Raw genomic sequence first — 23,345 nt, 5'->3', positions numbered from 1 at the left:
CACCAGTATTTCCTACTTGATTGCTAAACAACATTCACACCAGCCTAGAAAGGAAGGAAGACAATCCTTACCCTGAAGACCTCGATGGCATCGGCCCTGACAGCAGTGTGGAGGGGCGTCTCGCCCGAGTTGTTCTCCATGTTGGTCACGCTCTGGTGCTCCAGCAGCTTGCGGGCCGCCACGGGCAGGCAGTAGCGGGCAGCGAGGTGCAGCGCCGTCTCGCCACGAGACAGGGTGCGCTCGGTGACGTCCGCCCCGTTGCTGATGAGGCTCTCGATCAGGTGGGCATTGGCCTCCTCCTCCTGGTCCGTGCGCAGCGTCTTGGAGTGCATCACGGCCAGCATGAGAGGGGTCATACCCTCGGGACCCGTCGCCGTGACGTGCGAGGATTCCGAGTCCCGCGGCGGCGTCAGCGCCATGCCGGAATGCCGCCAGTTCAGCTCATCCTCCAGGTAGAAAGCAGTGTGCTGCTGATCGAGCATGGTGCATGGTGGGCTGATCTGTACGTGGATGCATTGTAGTGGAGAGAAACGTGTCTTAACATAATCTCAAGTCATCACAATGAATCAAAAATAAACTTCTGATGAGAATCCTAGTTCCACTTACGACAGAAAATACACATCTCATACAACGAAATGCCAGCGCAAGTGCCCATTTACAAATGGTGTGAAAAGTTCCAAAACACACTTTGCAACTTCAACCAGAACCCCTTACTGATAAACAGTAATTACCACCCCTTAATGATGCACAGTAATCATCACTCTTTATTGTATTCACACAAGATGCAACCACAGCTGCATTTAGACATAGAAGCGTCACTGATGATATATTACTTGAATATTTGTGGCGATGAAACTGTGGCATTTGCAGCGAGACAAATTCAACTTCTTTGAGTGACATCCTTGGCAAAAAGGTCAGTAATCAGGTCTGAGACCAGCAATCACAGTAAATCTTAAAGAAATGATATTTGTTAGCAATATAAGTGGATGTATAGTTGAGCAGTACTGGAGTCGGACAGTCAACTGCGTGCAATGATAAGTGCCTTCTATTTCTTGATCAAAACCTTACTCTTTGTCTTTTTGGCATCGGTCTGCCAAAGTCTAAGGCATCCTCAGCGGTCTGGTCGATGCTTGGATCGGGGCCAATGTTTGAGCAGATGGTCGACGGGGGAGACTCGTTTCCAAGTCGGCATTCCCTGCAGAAAAAATACAGAGCGAGAGTACGTTGACATAATATGAATAATGCTCCAGTTAGGTGCAGCACATATCCTGTCTTAACATGTGTATAACTGTTTGCCACTAGTGAGCAGGTTATAAAATCATCGAGGATGAAATTCTCGGTGTGGGAGATGATGACTCTACCTATCACATTAAATACATGGGAGAGGGAGCATAGTTACAATTTACCTGACATGAGCCTTAATATTCATTCTTTTCATGAACAGGTTAATTCTTTTATCTCAAGTCCATGAGGTAAGCTTGCAGTGATATCGTTTTTGTTGCTATGTGGTTGAGAAGGTACATTTTCACACATTCTCACACATTTGGGATATTTGTTAAGAACACAGCCAAATGATGATGACGGAATGGATGTAATTGACCAGAACCTGCAGTGAGAACCAGATTGCTAACCAGACTGAATTTCTGTTTACGACAACTCGTACCTTGGCTTGGGGTTCTCGCTCATCGAAGGCTTCCGGAGTTTGTCGGGTAACCACGTGCCGGTAACGCGGATTCGCTTTCGCTTGATCACACAGACTGCTATAACCAAAACTCCGATGATGATGGCAATCGCAATGATCAGCTGGAGCGAAGTTTGTGGCGCGCGCTCCTTGGGCAGATCTCCCGCTAAAATCAAAAAGAGAGCAAGGTTCGTAAACTCGAGATCTTTTTTTTTCTGTTGTCTAGGTAACATACAATGCTAACAAAACATAACACAAAAGCATGTAGGGAAAGGAAATTGGACTTTGCCGAAAGTCTGCCACAGATATAGAGATGAGAAATCAGTACATACAGCTGTATATATGCAAGCATATATATATGTATATATACATCTATCTTTCTATCTATCTGTATCTTTAGATATAAAATGTATATATGAAGAGTTTGTTCGCAAAAACCGATAAGTCTATATTTGCCAAATGGAGATATTTGCGATTAAAGGTCAAGAAAAATAAAGAAAATAATAAGAAAATTTTTGCTTCTTTTGACCGTAACTTCAAAAATGTACCTTTATATGTAGTGACCAATATATCATTTCAAAGATATTATTTTGTACTTTATGACAGGTACCGTACTTCAAAATCTTCAAAAATGGACTTATCGGTTTTTGCGAACAAACTCTTCAATACATATACATAATACATATACATAGATACATGGTGAGACACAGAGAGAGAGAGAGAGAGATGAAAATACAAATTCAAATTATACTTAGATCCATTAATTCCATTGTTCACTCACAATCGACTGAGACTATGGGCAGAGAGGTGGGAAGAAGGCCGCGGGACACATGCCACACCAGGAAAGCTGCAGCCTCCGAGGTCTTGTTGAAGCACTCCTTGCTTCGCACCTGGAGGCACTTTGTGTTGTCCAGGATGAGATACACCTTGCTCCTGAGAGGCAGATTGAAATAAAAGCGGAATGTTACACACATGTAGTATAATGACAAATGCGCCTTCTGCATGACACATGCATAATTCTTCCAGGTTCATTGTCATTTTACATTGGCTTAACTGAAGTATAATCACACAAAAGTGGGAATGCATAATAGTCTGAATTAGTGTGTGACAGGGACAATGTGTTCCAAGAAATGCAGTGTTTTGAAATACTATTAAACCAGAAATTTCCTTAAGAATTAAACTTAAGCGAAATTTGCGAGGAGCCAAGATTTGCGAAAGTAAAATGCACATGCCTGTGTACTTTAAGGAAAAAAATAAATGTCATGTGATGGTAATTTGACCAATCAAAAATCATTATTTGAATGCACTACATGCGACAATGGAAGTCAGGTTTTTTTTCCTCATTACATGCTTAACATCTCTCATCAGAGAGCACCAAAGCAAACATATTTAGTGAACTAATGTGACTCTTATCTTAAGGCATAAATAACCCAAGTTTTGGATTATGGTGGGGGGGGGGGAATGATCTTTGAAGACTTTACCGACACACAGCAAGCCTGACTGACTTACATTTCTTCTCCCAACGCCCTCTCCTGCCTAGAGTGGACGTTGCCTGTGTCGTGACGGCGCGACCTCAACAGCACGCCGTTGTCCTCGGCGACGGGCTCGATCATGTTCTTGTTGTCCTGCGTGCGGGCGAAGATGACCACCGTCTGGAGGAGTGAGCTCATGTCGCGGAGAAAGATATTGGAGCGGTTGGGCGTCACCAGCTCCTGGTACGGGATCAGGATGGTGACGATGAGCACGCCCTCTGCATACACCGGCTCCTCGTAACAGTCCATGCCGTCGTGCAGGCAGCCCACATTGTTGCAGATGTCGTCGCAGTGGCCGTCGGCATAGCGCTCCACACAGTAGTCGTTGTACCTGGTAAATCGGAGAGAATTTAGTGCAGCTTTATCAACAAACGTATATCGAATCATTTCTTGATAAACCATCTGAGGTCAGTTGAGCTTTATGCTCATAGTAAGAGCATTGACATTCTCCTAATCACAAGCATCAAACAAATTATCTCTCTCCATACCCCCCCAAAAACAACAAACAAACAAACAAACAAACAAACAAAACAAAAAATTAAAAACTGCTGTTAGAAGTCTACAAACTTTGATCAGATAGAAGCAGCCAGGGGCAAATCAAACTTACGGACAATCTGGCAGCTGGCCCGCGCAGTCCCAACCATCAAAGAGGCAGCCGGGGTTGTCGCAGGGGGTGTCACAAATCCCATCCTGAAATCGTTCCCAGCACTGTGCCTCTACAGCGGTGCAGTTCTCCCATGGGTCAATGTTCAGGGAACAGTCTGTGCCGTCCCAGTTACAAATGTGTGTGTTGCAGTCGTCCTGTAGATTGTAAGCACGACACAAAGTTAACGACACAATGTTAAGGAGCTATTAATGTTTAGAATGATCGACAAGTAAGTTCCCAACAGCAGATCAGTTCACGTTATCAATTTGGAGAGGGAACTTTCTTTTTCCCATGCTCAGATGTTGCTTTCTCTGCACATGTCCCAATGAAACTGCTCCCTTCTCCACATCTGTGGGGCTCTGTGTGGACCACGACACAAGATCTACAGTACTGTAGTTGTGATCAGCAATTTGGGGCACCAACACATTACTGTTAATTACATTAATCTTGCCTAATACTGAAGAAGGGTTTGATAATATATCTGTCAAATTCTTGACATAGCAGATTTAAAAGCTGCAGACACAACTTCTTCCATTACAAGATGAAAAGCAGTGGATGGTATGTGTATGTATATGTGAATTCAATTTCAGGGTGAATAGGGTATAATGTGAGTACCAGTATGATACTTACATCACAGATGCCATTCCCAACCCTTTCCAAGCAGTCCGTAGAACACTGCGGAGTCAGAGTGGTTGGGCGCGCAACTCTCCAGTCAGCGGTGGTGGTGGCGGGCGCAGTCGGGGTGGGGTCTGTACTGGCATCTGTGCCCACACCCCCTGCGAACGTGGGGTCGAAGGTCTGGCAGTTGCGGCCTGTCCACTCTCGCGGGCAGTCGCAGAGATAGTGGCCGTACATGTTCTGGCACGTGCCGCCATTCACGCATGGCGATGAGGCGCACTCGTCGAAGTCGTGCTCGCAGTTGTCGCCGGAGACGCCAGTTGGGCAGAGGCACAAGTACGAGTCGCCAACTTCCTGGCACGTTCCATGATGCTGGCAGGGGTGGGACGCACACGGCGGCACCAGAGACTCACAGTTGAATCCAGTGTAGCCCTGAAGGGAGTGTCAAAAGGGGACAGTGATCATCTTGTATTTGCACTTTCAAGAGCTACTTGCACCAGAAACAGATTTCCAACAAAGAAAATTGATCTTGGGAACCTCAAAATGGCATATGCTCTTACAGTACAGAAGTAAAAAGTAAAGAAACAGAACCAGATTTTGTAATTTAAAAAAAAATTGTTGTTATAACATATAAGGAATGGTCTTCGAACAGAAAACTACATCTGACAAGAAACTAGACTCACCGGCATACAGAGACAGGAGTATCCGTCAGTGGCATTCTTGCATGTGCCGCCATTTTGACAAGTTCCCTCTTGACATACAGGAACCCGCTCTTCACATGTGCGACCTTTGGGAGGGAAGAGATATGTCAAATCAAGTTAACTAACTACCAATTTGTACTGGGCTGTGTCACTTGCACGAAGAAAGGACAATTCAAATATCTCTATGTATTCTGTGGCTTTAAAGGTTGTTTATCTCTTTGAAAGCAGATCACAAGATTTTACATAAATAATGTCTTTCATCATCGTGTATGAAATCTTGCAGTAATATTAACTCGAGTTGAAGAAAAAAAAAAGATATGAAAAACTAACCTCGTGTTACTGTAGACTATGCTCCCCTTTTGTATAAAAAATAACAGTTGTAATCTTTGAAAGAGATGCAGCAAATGGCTAAATGCCTTCCACGTAAGACATCACAAAAACATTCATAGTGTTTGCAAGACGAGGGCCCAGAGCTCTATGGATGTCTGGAGTGATTTTTGTGTGTTTTGTTCTTTTTCTTACCGGTGTAGTAAGCCTTGCAGACACACTGAAAGTCATTGACCAGCTGGACGCAGTCTTGGCTCCCGTCCGAGTCGCACGGGTTGGACAGACACTCGTTGACGTCCCCCTCGCAGTGCTGGCCGATGTAGCCTGGCGGGCAGTCGCAGGTGAAGGTGCCCACCTGGTCCACGCAGACACCGCCGTGGTAGCAGGCGTTGGCGTAGCAGTCATCCAGGTTAACGGAGCAGTCCGAGCCTAGAGAAGAGATATACAAACAAAGAGAAAAAGGGGGGGGGGGGGGGGGGACTCATTAATTTGTCTCTTTACTGAAGTCTACCCTCCACAAAAACAAAACAGTCAAACAAACAAACAAACAAACAAAACAATTCGGTCGTTTTAAGGCTTGCACCTGTTTGCAAAGTTTGTTTTGCATCTGTTGCAACGTTTGTCACACCTACGTTTGTCCGTCAAAGGATCACTTGACTTCTAGTCACTGAGTCCTTTATGTCTTTCATGTCTGTCTTATATACAGCCTAAACAATAAAAGAACTTGATTTTGTTTAAAACCATGGACGTGACACAGCAGGGTCCATGCTGAAAATGGGCTAAACTTGACCAAAATGACGAGGGACATCCACAACCGGTACTCACCCTGTGTCCCCGCGGGACAGGAGCAGCTGTAGCCATTGACCATGTCGTGCACATCCCACCATTCTGGCAGGGATTGGAGCTGCACTCGTTCACGTTGACCTCGCAGTCTGCGCCCTCAAATCCGACCAGGCAGGAACAGGTGTAGGCATTGATGCCGTCGGTGCAGGTTCCCCCTGTGTAGAAAAAAACGGTCCCACGCAAGAATATGAGCATGCGAGAACAACCAAAGGACTTATTGCCAGTCCACACAACACATCGGGGACGACATATGGTTGGGGTCACTCATGGCACTATATGTTCCTTATGAGACTTGTGTTAACTCTGTCATTACATTCATCAAACCGTTTGTTACATTATGTCACAGGCATTTCTGAGATGGTGATATTAAAAGGTTAAAATTCAAACGAGTGTGCAGTGTATTTTGGGGCAGACCGTTTCCACTCAGGGCCCGTGGAAGCCTCTGGTTGCCAGGTATTATGGCATACCAGCCTCCAACGGTCATCTGCTCATCTTACGCCCAAATGACACCCGTGTCCCCACTGGCATCAAGACTTACATATCACATTGGTATGACTGTCAACAGTACTTACCGTTCTGACATGGCGTGGAGGCACATTCGTCGATGTTCCTCTCGCAGTACGAACCCTCGTAACCATCCTGGCACAGGCACCTGTGGCTGCTGAGGGTATCGATACATGTCCCTCCATTCTGGCAAAGAGTATCGCGGGTCATGTCTGCGGAACAAATATGCAAAAGCCATGTTTTCACCAAAGCCCATGAAATGCAAGACACTTAATGAGCGGCTACCTAGACATATATGCTTGAAATCCTTCTCTTACTGCAATCATATGAGCATCTGGTCATTATGCTGACTTATCATGAAAATCTGATCTGTCTGGATGGAAACAACTTCTGACAACATTCATCTAGGAGTACTAATTTCACATTCAACACAAAAACCAACAGATCAGCAGTGTGATTTCAGAAGAACCTACACTACGGTAACAGTTGTAAACTCTCTAACCAACATAACTTACGGTCACTATCTCTTGACTCACAACAAACTTTCATTTTAATAACTACCATAGCCAAGAACCTCTGATGTCATTATAGCAGGAAGACTCTTGCTGAGATGGCAATCACCAAGATAAAAAAACAACAACAAAAGTCTGGATTTCGAGAAAGACGTACTCTTGCTTGCGGCTGCGGCCTGGCAGGACACCTGGGGGATGTCGCAGAGGGCGCCGATCCAGCCCGCCGTGCAACGGCACTCGTAGACTTGGTCCGTCAGCGTGATGCAGGTGGCCCCATTGTAGCATGGGTTGTGGGCACTGTCGCACCAGTTGATGTGATACTGCAGGGAAAAGTGTGAGGGGAGTGAACGACGTTGGATATTAAGTTAAAGACACACGTACAATCACTTGGTCACTTGCTGGCAACATGCCCGGCTGAAACACTCCTTTATAGGATGACTGATATTCAATGTGTACATCGTGTTCATTTATTTTTGTTTTCTCTTTTGCTTTTGTGCATATGAAGTACAGAATTTTGGAGTGGGATTTAAAGAGCTAAAATTGAATTGCATCTTTTTTTGTTGGGAGGGGAAGGGGTAAGTAATATTTTGGAAGTTTTGCGGGAGTTGTAATCATATCAGTTCTGTTTCAAACACATTTGTGGTGATGAAGTGATCAATCTTGACGGAAGCCCGCATCCGCCACAGTTCGAAGAAAACTTTGAACTTCTGTGAAAACTTTGACCTACCTCACAGTTGATTCCGTGGAAACCCGGCATGCAGTTGCAAGAGTAGGCATTGTAGAGGTCGATACATGTGGCACCATTCGTGCAGGGGTTTGACTCGCATTCATTGACTGGAAACTGACAGTTGGATCCAGTGTAGCCTGGTGCACACTGGCAGGTGTAGCTGTTAATGCCATCAATGCACGTGCCTCCGAACAAGCATGAACTGCATGAAAGTGATAAATAGATCGTTGCCATCATTTTGTCAGTTTGAAGGCAAAGGGCAAAATCTTCTAGATAGGCCAAACCAAACAGCAATGTAGCTTGTATGAAACGGGAACACAGAAATCATGACCCAAGATTTGGTTCCACTAAAATAATCTGATGGGAGGGGGCAAAATGAATACAATTTACTTCAAGCCATGTAAAATTATCAAAGTGTGGCATACTGAAGTTACTATAATTCCAAGCTTTCATTTTTTATTAATTTTTTTTTTTTTGTAATCAGTGTGATTCAGACTGCAAATTTTGTGTGACTGAAGAACAAAAAAAAAAAGAAGCTACACATCTGGCCTCATCGATGATGACAGAATGTGAGAGCCTCGTAGCTATACCTTGCAGTGCAATCCTGGTCGTTGACCTCGCAGTTCATGCCGCTGAAACCGAGCAGGCAGGAGCAGGTGTAACTGTCCACATACTCGTGACAGGTGGCGCCGTTTTGGCACGGCGCCGACAGGCACTCATCCCTGTCGTGCTGGCAGCTCTCACCGGTGAAGCCGCGCAGGCAGGAGCAGGCGTAGTCCCCGATGCCATCGATGCAGGAGCCCCCGTTGCTGCACGGAGCTGGAGAGGAGGAAGTGTTCATGCGATCAGTAACAGTACCGGGTACAATACTTGTAGTTTCATTTCCAAAAAGTAACTCTTTCTGTGCCACGGGCTTTGGACAGTGTGAATATCACTTCAGGGTTTGTGTGCTGACTGACACTCAAAGCATACAAAAAAAAACAGTCACCAAAAATAACCTCTCTTTGATAAAGCCTAACAAGTTCCATCTGCTCTAGGCAAATTAACAAGGGCAAAAGAAATACAAACATAGAAGTCTATTGGCATTGGTTAATGAATCCAAACATCTTCCATTACATTTGTTGTGAAAGGAGAATCACTGTTCCTTGTAACAAGGACACCTACATGCACATTCAATTGAGTTTTGTCCAGTGTTTTAATAGACATGGTGAGATATTACTTGTTTTTTAGAGACACAATACCACATAAGATGACTTAAGCATGACATTGAAACTCAATCATTTCTTGAACAATAACTTCCTATATTTTCTCACAAGACTAAAACTTAATCAATTAGACGCAGAGAAATTGACTGAGAAACAAAATCACAAGATTAAAATCTGTATTTATATATTTTTATTTTTTTTTTTCCATTTTTATTATTATTTCTTTTTTTTTGGTCAGAGGAAGGGAAGCTATAACTGCTAAAACTGGAAGGTGGTTCTCCACAAACCTGATGCACACTCATCCGTGTTGATTTCGCAGTAATCTCCCTCAAACCCAAGCGGACATTCGCAGCGGTAGCTCCCCTCTGTGTTGATGCACTGTCCACCATTCCTGCACGGCGAGTAGATGCACTCATTGCGGTCTTCATCACAGAAGGTTCCTGCAAGTATGTGAGAGGACGGACCAGCATTAATCATGATTCCGTTTCTCTGTTCAAACACAATGAAGCTCTCCTTACAGTCAAGGCAAATCAGCTGCCACTTTCTACCCTCTCTACACTTTGCGCTCATACTAGAGGAAAACAGTACTAATGTTTGCGTCCCTGCACTGCTACGATGGTATATATGTTCTACTTTCAGAACAGGAATTAAGTTTAGAATTCAGGCCATTTCACATTACCCCACTGAAGCAAAATCCCAAGTATATTAGGGCAGGTGTCTACGGGAAGTGCATGTTGTAGCAATATAAGCCCACATCCTCAACAAGCTAACATTCTGCAGTCACGCAGCGAAAAGTGAAAGAAAATCAGTTTCCATAACTAAGCTATTGTACAGATATTCAGTGGCAAAACTCATCGGGAAGGTAAAGACAGCGCGCCAAAGAACTACTGATAGGACTTAAATTCAAGAGTGAGACCAATGTCCTAGAACAGGATATTTTCATTTGACTCTGCTAAGCTGTGGGCTGCCAGCTCAAGCAATGAGAATCTTCCATAAAAAACAAAACAGAAACAACAAAACTAGGAAAGGCATTGGTCTTTTGTCAAACCAATCAGAAGAAAACATTCATAGCTCACCTTGAAATCCTAATGTGCAGAGGCAGGTGTAATCCAGATCACCGCCAAATCCCACTGCAGAAGGATTTGCACGACAGGTTGCCCCGTTCCGGCACTGGTGATCCTCGCACGGTGAAATCTGCTCCTCGCAGGTGCGTCCATCGTACCATCCTGTGCAGATGCACGTGAAGTTGTTCACTCCATCGATGCAAATGCCACCATTCATGCATGGATCGCTGGCGCAGTCGTCAACGTTAACCTCACACGTAAGGCCGGCATAGCCGGATTGGCAGGCGCAGCTGAAGAAATCTATATCGCTAGTGCACTGGCCGCCATGCTGACACGGATTGGATGCGCACTCGTCAATGTCCACTTCGCACTGGCTGCCCGTATATCCCGCACTGCAGTCGCAAGTGTACTCATTTACTCCGTCACGGCACGTGCCACCATTCTCGCAAGGCAAGCTGGAGCACTCGTAGATGTCTGACTTACAGAAGAGGTCGTAGTATCCTTCTGGACAGTCGCAGCTGAACCCGTCAATGCCATCAATACACAAGCCACCGTTGAAACATGGCTCGCTGGCACATTCGTTGATATTGTTGTCACAGTGTTCCCCATCGTAGCCACCTCTGCACTGACAATGATACCCGTTCACTTGGTCCACACACGTCGCCCCATTGGAGCAGGGATTGGAGGCGCACTCATTGGCATTTATCTCACAGTTTTCACCTGCAGGAGAAAGAGCAAGAAAAAGATTTCCTCTTTGAATGATAGCCCATCTCCATATGACATAATCCCTGAGGCAATATCATTCAATGCATTTGCTGCATGGTAACATGTAAAGATTGACTTTTTAGATATCACTACAGCGCAAAGAAAAGGCCTCTTAATTATCATTATGGCAGAAGAAAGCTCAGGTAGTTATGCATCAACCACTTGAAGGACAATCTGCCCTAAACTAAATAGGAGTTGCGACATACCTGAGGTTCCTGCGCGGCACTGGCACTCGTACTTTCCAACCAAGTCGAGGCAGGTGCCATTGTACATGCAGGGCTGGGGCGCACACTCGTCCACATCCTGGTCGCAGTTGACGCCCCCAAAGCCTGTGTGGCACTCACACCGGTACCCATTCACCTCATCCACGCAATTGCCATACACACAGGCTGAATTCTCGCAGTCATCGATGTCTCTATCGCAGCTTAAGCCAGTAAAACCTACAGCGTAAGAATGGTAGGAAACAATTGGTCATGCATCCATTTGGGTGTCCTGAGAATCTCATATAATGTTATCTTTACGAGAAAGAACCTTAAAATCATTAAATGTAAGTCATACTTGTCTTCTTATAATAAGTTATTTTTGAATTCACATTTGGCATATGTACCCTATTCCATGGAAAACAAATGATCAGAACTATCAGTAAAATGACAGTCAAAACATATACAGTTTTAAATGAGGCATTGCATCATGATGTGATCCCCTATGTAGTGAGTAAAATGCAGATATATAGCTGCTGTTGCTGAGTAATGATCTATAGGCCTACGATGCAGTCTCTTAAGGATTCACCCACCATCTTCACAGAGGCACGAATACTCGTTTATGCCGTCCAGACAGATGGCTCCGTTGTGGCAGGGCGCAGAAGCACATTCGTCCGTCTCAGTCTCGCAGCGCCTCCCGCTGTATCCCAGGGGGCACTCGCACATGTACTGGCCGATCTGGTCATGGCAGGTCGCGCCGTTCTGGCAAGGGTTGGAGTTGCACTCGTTCACCTCTATCTCACAGCTGTTCCCGGTGTACGCTGAAAATGTCGCAAACAAAAGTTTGTTAGCCTTCTTTAATAGCTTTCAGATCTTCTCATACAGCAATTACTACACAAACGTATGCAGACACAATGACCTGAATACACCAAGGAAGTTCAAATCAAATTCAACTTTTAAGACACAGTCAAAAAGCCCAAAGTGCCTCGTATGTCAATATTTCAGCATAATTTCATTGTCGACTGCCTGTCAGGGTATGTGGCACATCACATGCATTTATGGATGATCCATGGACTAGCTAGATTCAATATACCTTCGTGAATTCCAGTCAGTGATTCGTTATTGACAAAAACTGCATGCATACTGAAATCTTGCAGTAAACTTAACACACATTAATATTCTCAGTGCATCAAACTTGATGGGTCTTTTTTTTTTTGGGGGGGGGGGGGAGGAGGGGAGGGGAGGTGGGGTTGTGTGTGGTGAGAGGGAGGAATCTCATGTTAAACATGCCCTTGTCAGATTTGCAGAATTCAAAACATGCCCGCTTTGCCACAACTAAACCAGAGAGGCTTTCACTCACCCAGCAAACAGACGCAGACGAAGCTCCCGACTCTGTTGAAGCACGTCCCGCCATTGTCGCACGGATCATCTTGGCATTCGTCGATGTCGTTCTCGCAGCGTTCCCCGGTGATTCCCGACGGGCACTGACACTCAAAGCCCCCTTCCAAGTTCACACAAGTCCCTCTCATGCAGACACCCTGTGGAGCTGTTTGATGTGGATAATTATAAGTTTGATCCCGTTACATTTTGCCAAATTGCTCGATTACACAGGAAAAAACATTAGGAAAAGCTCCAAGTTAAAGCCACAGACCAAGTCAAACATATCTTTTTTTAGCCCTCTGTCTTCCATCAATGATGTGGCAAAGAAACCAAAGAAGAAGAAAAAAAAAGAAACTAGGAGATTTACAATGATTCATTACATTTATTCCTTCCAGTGGTACTCACTTTCGCACTCATTAATGTCCTCTGAGCAGTTGTGTCCCGTGTACCCCGCTGCACAGTCACACTCGTAGCCTCCATCTATCCTGATGGTGTGACACTCGGCGGTGGCATGGCAAGGGTTGCTGGCACAGCCATCGAGTAAGTGGCACAGGAGACCTGGGAGTCAATCAACACCAATGTATGTAAGAACTTGATTTGAAATACGGCATCAACCCACACCCCTTGACCAATACTTTGTGGTGTCTCGTTTCTGTTATCACTTTCACAATATTTTTTTTTGGGTAAAATCCATATAGTTCTAAGCTGTTTATCACTATATCAATGCTCTATGTTTGACTCAGGGTTTTAGTTTTGTTATTTTGCTACAGCAAAATCAGCGATAAATCAAATATTGGCTAGGCCCTTGAACTCCGTATAATGCCAAAGTCCAATCTAATCAACCAGTGCATCTTCATCTGTCCAGAAGCTTGATTTAAATTACTTCATACAAAGTTCTTTAATGACTGCCTAAGAGTGCTCAGTTAATTCAGAATTGAACTCTGGCAATTATCAGCCACTTTTCATCAGTTTCCGGGGGCCTGTAATCTAACGCTATGTACACTGCTCTATCAAATCGCATTCATTAACTGTCTAATGACGAGATTATTTCAAGGAGGCACTTGGACCAACCTGTCACCCCTGGGGGGCACTGGCAGGTGAACCGTGAAATCCCGTCCACGCAGGTCGCCCCGCTGAAGCACGGGTTTGGGTCGCAGTCGTCCTCGTTGACGTCGCAGTAGCGGCCCGTCCAGCCCTGCACGCACAGGCAGGTGAAGTTCCCCGGCAGGTTCTGACAGGTTGCTCCGTTGGCACAGGGGTTGAGTGGGGTGTTGCACTCGTCCACGTCCTCCTCACAGTACATTCCTAGAGGTGATTGGAGGGGACATGAGGAAGCCAAACTCATGTTAGTTTCTACAACACCAACATACTTCCAATGACACTGTCTATGACACACTCCTTTGAATAGAAAATTTGGCCAAACTTCCACGCATTTCTAATGTGAAAAATTGATATGAAATCCCACAGAAACTACTTGAGTTGAATGACACTAAAGCATGCCTACATAGTCATGGCTGTGTTTGAATAGCTCCATTCTTTTAAGTTTCATAAGCTCTTCTGTCAGTGATGTATTAGTGATGGGAGCCTAAAATATAGTCATCAAAACCATGCGGACAGATGTCATCCAGTGTCTGGTTTCGCTTCATGAAAAGAAAACAAGATCTGATTTTTTTTTTCTCTCTTGCACGTGATTTCTCTGAAGTATACATTCTAGTGGCTTTTTAGGGACAATCTGCAGCGAAACCATCTTAAGAGAAATGAGGTTACTCAGAATGGAAATTTATAAGCTATGTGGATTGCTTGAACCTTATGAGGCAAGTGACATCTGAACAAGGGCTTCTTCTGTATACATATTTATAACCTAAATAAAGATTTACCACATTCTTCTCTTCACTTCACGGGAACATTCAAAGATATGAAGCTTACCCGTGTATTCATCGGGGCAGTCGCAGGTGTATTCATTGACGCCATCTATACAGACTCCACCATGAAGACATCCATGTTGCGTACAGTCATTGAGGTTGTTTTCACAGGCCGAACCACTGAACCCTACACGTAATCAGATGGGTGGGGATACAGTCAGTGGTACTCAAGCTGCTAGGTGAAGACACCGTTTTCAAGTGGTATACATGTACATGCATCTTTCACTGCAAGCTCTTTTTTGCTCAATATCAATGGAAGTCATCGGAAATTATTTTAAGCATCATATTCCAGATTTGAGATTATACCTTGGTATCAACATAACTTCATATATTACATCAACTGGAGTTGCAATTATGCAGTTGACCCTACCTTCATATTCAATTCTGCATGTAGCATAACAGGAGATTTGGAAAATGGATATATGACAAATAGTAGAATGCTCACTTTGGTTGCAAACAATTCTGATATGCAAAAAGAGGCTTGTAAGTACTAATGCAAAAGTGGATGGCTGGGAAAGATAAACATGCATGTTTAATTCCGCATATATTCAAAACACTAAATAGTGTAATATTTAAGGAGTAAAATTTGCTTTTATTTTTGCACAAGCTTCTGTTCATGGGAAATACATGAAAATTTATCTTTTTACTGCAGCATTCTGACACAGTTGTAAGGATCCGCGAGAAGATAGCCAGAAGAGACCCAAAAATCTGGGTGCATCATTCCTAAAACTGAACTTACCTTCAGGGCAGTCACACCTTCTCGTGTACGGTCCCGTAGAAATGCACTCTCCCCCATTCAGACAGGGGTCGTGCACGCAGGGCAGAAACGGCGAGCGGCACTGGGGCCCTTGGAAGGCCTGTGTGCAGAGGCACCGAAAGCCCCCATACTGGTTCACACAGGTGCCGCCATTGGAGCAGACTGCCTCGCCTGGCCGCGTGCACTCATCGATGTCCTCAGTACAGGTTGCACCCTCAAAACCTACCACAACAAGAGAGGCCGGAACTTAGGGATTGATGAGCACTTAAAAAGGGGGCCAAAATATTGAGGGCATGCATACACATTCATAGCCATTCTTAATATCCCTTGGTGATATGAAGCATATACAGAACATGATTTATTCAAAATAAGCTTTAAAGGATGTACTTGTAATGTTGTCAGCAATGTGGTACCTAGCTCCTATTCATTTACACCACCATCCCACAATGATTATCACGTCAATTATTACTCAAAACTTCTCCTGGGTATATCGTCTAGCTCACTCCAAATGTATGTAATGATCCTGAGCACGTGTCAAAAATGCACGCTCTATAAGGGTATTCAAACAAACAAACAAACAAACAAACATCAGGAAAAGGAAAAAAAGTTGCCTACATAACGGCACCAAATTTCAGGTAGTTCTAAATGTGGCCAACTGATTTCAAGACTGCCTAGTTAAAACTCACCTTCAGCGCAATTGCAGGTGTAGCCAGTGCTGGAGGATATGCACACAGCTCCATTTTGACAAGGATTGCTGTAACAGTAGTTGTCCTCTGTACAGTTAACACCTGCATAACACACAAACACACAAAGAAAAGAGACAAATACAATGTACATGCATGTACTGTACATTCATAGTCTGCTAGATGATTCTGACAAAGCACAAATCTTGCCTCCCAAGACAAGAATCAATTCCGTTATCTGGACGTTATGATAGCCATTAACTGACTCCAGAATCAGTGAACATTTCTCGGCTTCTTGTGTTTCAATGGAGTTACATGGGGCTTTTCAATTGTGTGGACGTTGATGCCATTCTCGTACTAAAGTGGTTCAAAATGGCTGTAGCCCATTCGATATGACCGCAGTTTTATCACCCATTTCAATTTTCAGTGCACTCCATTCACAACATACTTTTATGATGTCATGGCCCCGCCCCCTCCAAAGGGGCTGGAAATTTGCGCACCAAGTGATGACATCATTCCCATCCTGAATCTAGGAGGACGTGAAATCTTAAGAAGACGCGTTCTCGATTCCGACATTGGACGTGCTAGAGAACCTGAAGCATACATAAACGTCATTACCTCGCCGTCCACGTCCAGGACTTGAAATAAAAAAAGTCTCTACTATTTCTTTCAAAATCTGCAATGATGCAAAACATCTTCAAGTCTTACCAGTCTTGGATGGAGTGCACTGGCACTCGTAGTCCTCCAGTGACGTGGTCAGACGACACGTTCCGCCGTGTTGGCAGGGCTGCTCGCGGGTGCATATGCTTGGCTGCACCCCCTCACAGAGGCTGTTTTGGAAGCCCAGTGGGCAGGCGCATGAGAAGCCTGGCGCTGAGCCGTCCGCCTCCCATTCCACTTGGCACGTGCCGCCGTTCAAGCAGCCGTTGGGGTCACAGGGGTTGTCGTACTGGCACCGGTCACCAATACGAGATTCGTCACACCTGGAAAGAGATGGTAAAATAATGAACAGTTTTAGCTATATTGCAAAGGGATTTTATAAAATTTAGATGGTTCAAATCACTCAGAATTAATTTGATTGATAAATGAATTGCCATTCAGCATAAATATTGGTTCATTTATTCATTGACATACTCACAATTCAATTACTGAAACAATGAATGTCATGACTCATATAAACTGAGCAAAACCATCAAACATGTACTGCAGAATTTTTCATCCCTTCAGTATGGATCAAAATCATATTGCAAAATTGTATACAAGTATGCAATGGGAAAACTATGTCAATGTATCCAGATTCAAATTGCTTGACATTGTTTTTTTCTTCCAGTTTCCGAAAGTCTATACACTATCTTAACATTTACTTTGTATCATTTTTAGTATGCATACATGCAATGATCAGAGATATACAGCAATTACATAATCCCATCTTTTTAAAACAAAATAAAGCCATTATATTTGCTTTTAAAACTTTCATTTTCATTTTCACTGAGGTTTTGTCTGAATGTGAGCGAACAGTAGAATTTGTACTATTGTTGCCACAGCAGTAGCATTTTGATCACAGACATTCGCAGAGTGCAGATCACTGAAAGGAAAGATCCTAAATTTCCATTTCTTGATCAACAGAACTCATCAGAGTAAATAAAGACACGACCTGCATACAAGTTGTAGCTGGGACAGAAAGAATACAGATGACAAACTGGACAGTAAGATGGATGGATGGATGGACAGATGGATGTACAGACAGACAGACAGACAGACAGACAGACAATCTCAGCTGGAGTATTATGCTCTCTCAATGATGAGAATACGATCTGCATCTCCAGCATCTACACACTGGCAGGCAATGCTGGACAATAGAGCTAAAGTCTCATGGAAACAAAACAGCTTTATTCTCTCTCCATGCCCCCCCCCCCCAAAAAAAAATCCTTTTCTGTGTGTGTCAACATGCAAATTCAACTCAATTAATTCACTGCCTCAATTTGAAAGGTATTTTCTAAACTCCAATGTCTTCTCTATATGTGCCATCAGTACCATCTATCACTTATTATGAGTGATCTTATCCATCATCTCCTTTGGAAGCATTCACTGCAAAAATCAATATCATCTAGTGCAGCACTAAACAACAGATTTTCTCTAACCTTCAACTGAGAAGAGAGGAAAATATGTCATTTTGAATGATTTCTGCGTTGCTTTCCCCTCAAATTATGGGAACTTACATGAAAAATTGGAAGGCAATACTCTGAGGTATTTGTTTGTTTTTATTTTCATAAATCTTTTTTCAGATAAAAATGATCCATGAAAACCCACCCGAAAATCATCAAGTTCCAACCACAATATGTGATCCATCCATACAGTAGTGCAGGTAAATATATTAACTTCATGATGCTCTGAAACAACTTGCCCACTGATGAGTTATTGGGACAACTCAAATTGGATAAACATCGTCATTGTAAGATTCCCGGCACATTTATCTGTGTGCCACCCTCCCCCAACAGTTCTAACCCAGTTAGTCATGAATTCTTCCTTCCCCTACTCATAAGAACAATTTCAGTGCTGTGTCTTTTGTGGATAACAGCTTGATCAGACTTTTTAAATCACACTTCACTGATAAAACAGGACTTGGGAGGCAAAATGTATGTTTGGTATCTAACATTTTAGCTACAAGTGAGCTTTGCTTCCATACTCATTCACCACTTGGATTCTGACTTAGAATCAGAATGGTAAATGGTAAATGGATAGGTACATATTTTATAAATAAAGCAAGATGACGTAGATACGTGTATGTCTTACAGCACCAGTCTGATAAAAAAAACAAATAAAAACAAACAAATTGTTCCACATCTGGCAAAGACAAGAGCACACCGAAGTCTTTACGGGAAGGGAGTAAAGGGGTGCTATATTCCTTTTCCTCCTTCCTCACACAGCCAGTACCTTAAACGCATACATAAGACTATTGTGATGGAGAGAACTGAGCAAATAGTGGCATAGGGGGCTCCTTCCAAAAGACAACACGAAGAAGCAAGCATATCACCCCTTTGATGCTCTGTGCAAATAGTGCACAGCTCCACGCTTCATACAGGGACGCCCAGTTTTCTGTCTTGTTTGCCCAGTGTCCACTGATGGGGTGCATACTCCAACCCCCTCATCAGAGGCCTATGCCCGGTGGTCCAGGCTGGTTTCCATCTACCTGTTCAGCGTCATGCACAAGCCAGCTGGCAAAACTTCATGGACAAAATCAAGAAATGATGCTAGGAAATTGCAGGAGATTTGGAAAGCTAGAATGCTGTGGGAGTTTTTGGCTTGTCTTGCAGTTCAAATATTTAGTATTAGGCCTATATAGATGCAGCTCATATCTGAAGATTGTGTGATAGATTAGAGGTGTGTCAAAGTCCTTGACGAGTTTTAAGAAACAAGCCAACACAGTATGGATATTACATTATTCCCCTTTGTTGTCCATTAGAACTTGCTTCTAAATTTGAAATTTTAAAAACTGAATGAGCAATACATCAATTTTCTAGATATGATTTAATCTCTACCATAAAGGCAGTGAGGTTTAGATTAAAAAACAAACAAACTACAATTCTTGTATGTGGAACTTAAAGATTGTTCATCAAACTAACAACATAGCTTCCTTCCCCCATGACTAAAAATTGTAATCACATTATTCTTGTAAATCTACATCCTATGAAAGTACACATGTTGGCAAAAAGAGTCCTTCGCAAAGTTTCTACAATGTTGTTTTTGATCTTTAAATATCCACAAAATCAAAATGATGCAGGCGCAATCTCTGAGCAAGACTGCATCTTGCATTTCTCCAAGACAATGCTGCATGTGTTCTGCTTCCATCAAAACAGCATGCATAAAGTACTGTATCATTTCTCTTGCCTATCTACCCTTGGTTTCTGGAGCTGCCTTCTAACCAGACTGAAAGAAACATGGGCCCCATGTGCATACAGCAATTTCCACCTAACAATGCCTTGAACTAGTGTTTGAAATTCCCCATCCCAGCTCAAATATAACGGCTTCCATCACACAAAAAGAAACCCAAACCCAAGCCATACTGCAAGAGAGACACACCGTGTGGGTACGCACACAAAGTCCTAAGTTTGGGTTTAAACAGCCCGACCTCCGACCCCCAGACCACTTCCCAAATTGTTGGCAGCTGAGAGCAGGTGCCACTGTGCTCCTAAACTTTACCTTCACATTCCAATACCCTTGCCTACAAGAGATAGGGGGAACACAAACTAATGCGGGCATGATGTCTCTCACACACACACACACACACACACACACAAACCTTGATAAGTAGGAGGGAGCAGAGTAGGAAATAAGGACATTCACAGGGGGGAGAGAGAGGGAGAGAGATACACACACATACACATGCACTAATATAAAGACATGCACACAAAGGAGAGAAAGAAAGGGAGAGAAGAAGACATAAAATCAGTGAGCTGAACAAAGCTAACAAATGAATAATGCATGATGCTAACTCTATTGGCCAATGGCAATGTGGCTCTTGGTCGTGCGCCTGACAGGTGCGCATAAGCAATGAGGTTGCATGAGCTTGTTTATAGAGGGCTACCCCACAGAGGCAGAAAGGTGCCAGAGCTAGTGTGGGTTCCAGACTCCCCACACTGTTCTGATCTCATCACCCGATTTTTCCAACGCAAGTAGCCTCTCTCAAAACCTTTCCCTTTGATCTGAATCAACTAACAGAAACAAGAGGAATGCCAGGCAACTGAAAACCAAGGTTGCATTCACTTCATCTCTGTATGTCTGTGACTACTTCAATCAATGAGTTGACGCAAGAGCACAGTAGGGTCTGAAACATAGGCCAGAGGCCGGCAAGTGGAGGAACGTCTTTTCCCCAATCCAGGAAAAATAGTTCCGGGAGGCATATTTCTGGTTCAGGTACTCTCTCTTCCTGACCTCTCTCTCATCTTTGTGGAAACTGTCCCCATGAAACAAGAAAAGAAAGAAAGAAGTAAAAAGTACGTCTAACTTCCGAAGGGAATGCAAATATCTGGGCACCTGTGCTGTTCAAGAGGAGACAGACTGTTACTGGTATCTCTGTGTAGAAATTGTGTGGTGTGCAAAATAAGCAATGATGATGCTAACACATGGTCTCTGCACGTCGTCCCCCTCAATTGCTCTTTTTACATTCAGCTGACAAGTAAACAGAGAGGTCTGTTCTATGTCCCTCTGGCACATGACCAAGGACACGAGACTGAAGGAAAACAGCTCAATGATGAACATAAACCAGGGTGGCTGGGATGATCAACAGGGGAATCATGCCTTCAGAAACCCACACATTGGGCAAACGGTCAAGTTCGCCTCTGGTGTGGCATGACAGTGCCTTACCTTTAAGCCCTCTCCGGTGCCCACTAGTTGCCAAGAATACTGGATATGCCATTATATTCTGCAGGTTTTTATTCTCATGTTTTTCACATGCCGAGTGCTATTCACGAACTCATGAGCACAAGAGAATATACACTCTGATCTTGACATGAATATGACGTGCGCACATACATGTACTATTACGCAGAACACAGTACACGAACAAGGTGTAAAGATAATGCTGTATTCTAAGATCGCAATTTAACCACTCACGATGTTGTTGGAAAGTCAGCAAAAATTTAGACTCACTACATACATGACGTAATCAACAAGTAAAGATACATGTATGGACTGTCACAGATGAGTCAAGTTACAATTGACTTTTACTCACTTTCATTTCATGTGCATGAGTTCAAACTTGATTAAGAGATGCCACAGAAGTCAGTCATGAAAAAAAGAAAAAAAAAGAAGACTATTCCAAGAGGCAGAGAGCGCTGGCAGAGGAGGTACCAGTATTTCACGGGTCAATTTCTGGCTTTCCATATTCTATAATACTACTCTGCAAAGGGTCATGGCCAGGCTGCACTACAACTTAGGCTGAGCCTCCAGACTCAGAGGACAAAAACCTTCTAAAAAATACATTAAAGGACAAATTCACCTGGATATATGTGTAAATTGAGTGACTGTAGCAATATTAGTGAAAGTTTGAGGAAATCCATACAAGCAGTTCAAAAGTTAGGAATCTGTAAAGTTTCAGTGCTGCCATTGCTGGATGAAAAGACTAATACAGTTTATGATTTCACATACCTAGAACGATATTATGAAAATAGTAAGAAGAAAATTCAACATATTTCACTTTTCTTGCAAAGAGCACTTAACTTGCCTCTTTCAGGAAGAAGGAGAATAATATTACCCTTAACATACATCAATAATCAATCACTAAATGTGTATTTTTTTCTTTATATTGTTCTATGCATGTGACATCACAAACTGTAATAGTCTTTGCATCCAGCGATGGCGGCACAGAAACTTCAAAAATTCATAACTTTTGAACAGACTGTCAAATTTTCCTCAAACATTCACTGAGCGTTCTACTAATATTGCTGCATTCACTCAATCCACACATACATTAAGGTAAACTTGTCCTTTAAGGAAATTAATAAGATAGTAAACAGTATGACATCACTAGTTTCGCATGTTTGCCTGCCAATTTGCTATGGATGCTTGTGATCCTCTAATGGAAACCCAAACCCCAAAAAGAAATGTGGATTGAGTGACAACAGCAACATTAGTAGAACACATCAATGAAAGCTTGAGGAAAATCGGACAATTGATGCAAAGTTATGAATTTTTTAAAGTTTTGGTGTTGGAACCACTGGATGAGGAGACTACGAGAGGTTGTTGTGTGTGGACAACAATATAAAGAAAATATAAAGGGAATTCCACAAAAATTCACTTTTCTAGAATAATGAAAGAGCACCTGACTTACCGCCTTCAGAAAGCAGGGGGAATAATTGCTACTCTGAACATATGTCAGTATCAAGTTGATGGAATGTGTAATTTTCATGAAAAATTAATTTTTGTGGAATTCCCTTTATATTTTCTTTATATTGTTGTCTACACATGAAGTCATACCCTTGGATTGTCTGAGTTTCCTCAAACTTTCACTGATCAATGTGTTCTACTAATTTTGCTGCATTCAGTTAATCCACATGCATATTTGGGTGAACTTGTCCTTTAATGGCTACAGATCCATGTGAGTGGGATGAATTTTTTTTCTGTAATGGCCTGCCTACCCTGCACAGTAGAACCTCATTCTAAAGAGGTTGATATGATAAAATCCTCTCAATACATTTGTAGATAACAAGGTCTCAACTCTTTTGTTTCTTCATATTTGTACCGTGATATACTGAGAAATCTGATACAACAAGTAAATAG

The 23,345-nt window shown here is 43.2% G+C and overlaps 1 pseudogene; it reads right to left on the bottom strand.

Annotated features, from left to right (window-relative positions):
- LOC139729153 (uncharacterized) overlaps nucleotides 1-23,345 on the bottom strand; it is a 66,209-nt pseudogene that overhangs the window by 4,626 nt on the left and 38,238 nt on the right.

Source organism: Diadema antillarum, unplaced genomic scaffold (assembly GCF_040938485.1).
Source record: "Diadema antillarum isolate AM-2024a unplaced genomic scaffold, OU_Dant_1.0 seq00000220_RagTag, whole genome shotgun sequence".
Classification (NCBI taxonomy): domain Eukaryota; kingdom Metazoa; phylum Echinodermata; class Echinoidea; order Diadematoida; family Diadematidae; genus Diadema; species Diadema antillarum.
This window is presented reverse-complemented; position numbering and strand designations above follow the sequence as displayed.